This window comes from Lucilia sericata, unplaced genomic scaffold (assembly GCF_015586225.1).
Source record: "Lucilia sericata isolate MDLA Ls3-8-SP2 unplaced genomic scaffold, ASM1558622v1 Contig000078F_arrow, whole genome shotgun sequence".
NCBI lineage: Eukaryota > Metazoa > Arthropoda > Insecta > Diptera > Calliphoridae > Lucilia > Lucilia sericata.
This window is the reverse complement of record NW_023994111.1, coordinates 1-4,169: the sequence shown is the minus strand read 5'-3', so window position 1 is coordinate 4,169 and position 4,169 is coordinate 1.

The window sequence follows — 4,169 nt, the reverse complement described above, 5'->3', positions numbered from 1 at the left end:
AAATTTCAATGCATTTTCACATAACAAAAGCCTAAATCTAGCACTGAAAGTGCTAGATTTGCAACACTGTACCAGAGTCAAAATAAGCGAAGCGAGAGAATGAAGCTTTTATTTGAATAAACTCTTTCATTTTTTTGTTTTGCACATACAAACCGCACAAATACATACATGCACTGTTTCTCAGCGTTTATTTATGGGTGTAAGTTGATCGGTGTATTCGCCTACGCTGACGCAGACGTCGTTGTCAACGTCGATGTCAGCGTATAAATGAAAATAAAACAACTGCTGTGGTCTAGAGAGTCTCTGTCCCGTGCCAATGTAGCATTTGTTTTTAACTATTTATCCATCCTCATGTACAAAGTGAGCGCGCGTGAGTAAACGAGTGAATCATTGAATGAAAGAGTAAATTGAAAACAAAGCAAAACAAAAACAGAGCATAGAAAAGAAAACTCAACAAACCACCTCCAACTTGTGCTAAAACTAAGCAAAAGAACTGTGACCATTAAAAGCTGGCTGGTTTGCTTAATTCAAACTGAGAAAAGAATAATAGAAAGATGAATGAATGGTTGGTTGGATGGATGCATGGGATTGTTGTTGGTAGTAGTGGGTTGGAGTGTTGAACAGACATTTGATGGATGGACAAATGTAAGTTCATTAGATGCATACGGTCTGTCGAATTGTTAAGACGTGCTTTATTTATAGTACTCAGTAACGGTATTTTAATTTGTATTTTCATTACAAATCTCGTATTTTTATTTGTTTCGTTCCGTTGTCGTTTGTAATCTTAGTTTATCGCCATCACAATAATATTTATGAAACAGTAGTATAATGTGTAACTCTTCTCATAGTGCGTGAATTGGTCGTCTATGTTCTCAAATCGATCATATACATATGTACATATCTACACGTAAAGTCATCACCGCCGATGACGTCTTCGTCATCGTCTTTGATTATATGTATTTCTCAAAATCTACAATTAGTTTTCCATCCAAAAACAATAATATCTAACGTACACGGTTATAAACAAGCAACAACAACACATGGAAGCTCAACAAAAACTAATATGAGTACTGCGCCGGAATGTATACAACAAAATAACGAAACAACATACAAACGCACAAACATATGTACTTAATAATTCACATACATTCAAACATATGAGAGAATTTTAACAATTCGCAATATTGATGTTTACTATTGTTTCATCAGTACTTGTCGTGTGTGGGGTTTGGTTGTGGTTGCGTTACGCGTAACGGTTCGGTAACTCATACGTACTTGTGGATGTACGTTAACACCGCTGCTTTGCTTGCTGCTTTTATTTTAGTAGAGTTATGGGTATGTTTAGCATCCGCTATCATCGCTGTTTATAAAAAAAGATAGTCAGCCAGACAGTCAGTTATTCAGTCAGCCAACCAATCCATCGAATAGACAGACAATGAAAGAAAAAGTCTACACAGGCACACGTATTAGCCGCTAACAAACGGCATTCGTATATTAAACGCCAAGTGGAATAGTCGCGCGCGCGATTGTGTGTCCACCCACAACGACAACAACATAACAAGTACAATAATAATTATAACAACAAATAGTTCACCCGTTAGTTATATTGGATACTCATATGAAAACAAACACATTAGATAAAAAACAAAAATAAGACAAAACAAAACGACATCAGCATTACCACCTGCCTGTTCGCTGCTTCTTCCTCAATAATAGTTATCTGTAAGGGGTTAGCAGCACAACCCTCTCCCGCGCATTCGCCCTTTTACATTCGACTTGGCAGCAACAACATTAAAACACACCCACCCCACCCCCATCTCGACAACCCTCGCCTAGCGCGTAAACCAACAAAATAAAATCTAATTTTCAAATTGGCATCAATGTGTAAACGCCGAAAATAAAATTGAATTATCTTCACGTATGTGTCCGTAGTCACTCACAGGACATAGACGTGTTCGGACGTGTATATTTTTGGACGTTACTTTTAAAAATGATTATGCACATACAACAATAACCGAACTTTAATTTTAATAACACAAATACAAAAAAAAACAAACAAAAATACAATAACCAAATTAAATAAGAAAAACAAGTAATAATAATAAAAATAAAACAAGTGAATATAATAAAATATGCTGAAATGTATAAAAAATACAATTGAAATACATATAAAACTAATAGAGTGATAAAATAATAAAAATATTTAACCTGCACTATGTTAAAACAACAAGTTAATTATAGTAAATTTTTTTAAATTGGTTTTTTTTTTTTAAATAATTTTACAAAAAAACATATGTGTATAGAAGAAATATATTTTAAGCAACAACAACAATAAAAAGTTTCAAAAAAATTTTAAGGTTCCTATTAAATATTTAAAAGACAACTATAATTCTAAGTACAATAAAGCCAAGTGGCTTCTAAGCAAAGCTCGCTGGTGGAACATATCTTTGTCGAGGACATTCATCCATCCATCGATAGTAAACGAATTTAGTGCTCGAACACAACGGAAAAGCATATTTTGACACGTTCTTGTGTTGATTTACCTATCAAACTGACATTTAACCATACACTCGTGGATACGCCGATTTGCATAGAAGAAATCGAAAAGAAAGTTGAATGAAAACATTGGATTCTCATCATTACTTCTGCACCCCTGACTGTTATCGGCTGACACTTGTATTAAAGTGAAAAATTTAAAGCAACAAATTTAAATTTGGTCGAAAATGCGAATTAAAATGCCTGCAGTTAGGATTGCGCAAGGTTAGTGTTACGTGCTGAAATTCTATATTTTTAAAGCTTTAATTTTAAGTGAAAGCGCGTAAAAAAGTACGAAAAATAAAAAGTAAATACAGATGTACGTATGAAATACAAAAGCCTTTCGCACCCCCTCCCGAATAAAATTTTGATTTCAAACTTTGACATTCTTGCCATACATAAGTAATGGTACGTGGGTTTGTGTGGATTAATATATTCATATTTACATATTATGTATGTGTTTGTGTATGTTCCTATTTTTGTAAATAAACAATTTTGTATTTGTGTAGTTGTCAATTGAAAGGGGTGCATAAATTACTACATACATATTGTACAAATATTTTTAACAATTATTTAATATTAGCCAGCCTCCTTATTCTTAGAGTAAACGTTTTATTTTTTGCGTACAAATTTTATCCACAAATAGTTATTATTCATTTCTTTGATTTAAAGAATTTTGAAAATTCATAAAAAAATTTTGCGTCAACATTTTTTTAATGCATACTTACATTTTCGATGTTTTGCCGACGGTATGGATTAGAAAGTGTTTTTGTTTGAAATTTGTACTAAAATAAGAATTCATACAGTTCAATATTATTTCGGCAGTTTATATATGAAAATGGATGCGTTTATTTTTGTTTTTGAATCACGTTGAATGCTAATTATTGTAATTATTATGTCCGATTATAAATCGCAGACTTTTACAACGAAGGGATCGCAATTGTTCAAAAGAAAAGACAACAAATACAAACACACCAACGACGTTGTATAACAATAAAACAATTATAAAAATGCGCTCATGGAATAATTCTGATTTATGTGACCGCATACACATATGTATACATACATATATATATACATATATATATATATATATATATATTATATATATTATATATTATATATATATATTATATATATCTCTATCTATCTCTATATATCTATCTCTCTATATATCTATCTATATTATATCTCTATCTATCTATATCTATATATCTCTCTCTCTATCTATCTCTCTCTATCTCTCTCTCTCCTCTCTCTCTCTCTCTCTCTCTCTCGATATCTCCTATTTATAGTGTATAATTAATAAAATTTTTAGTACAATAAGGTGTGTATTTACCCATAGAAATGACGCTAAATTCTTATCATTTAAGAGTTTTATGAAACAACTGTGATTATTATACGTAAACTATAACACTTTTATAAGTATTTGGCTATTTTATTAAAGTTTACTTCAAATAAAAATCAGCTACGACGGACATTAGTGGTAAACATATAGATCATACATATTTATTTTACTGCTTTAGAGCATATTTTTATATTTTATTCTTTATTTTTAAATTCATATTTTTTGCTTTATTTTTTAAAATTCGTATTTTATAATGTTTTTAAAATTGGGTTTCTTTTTAACGTTA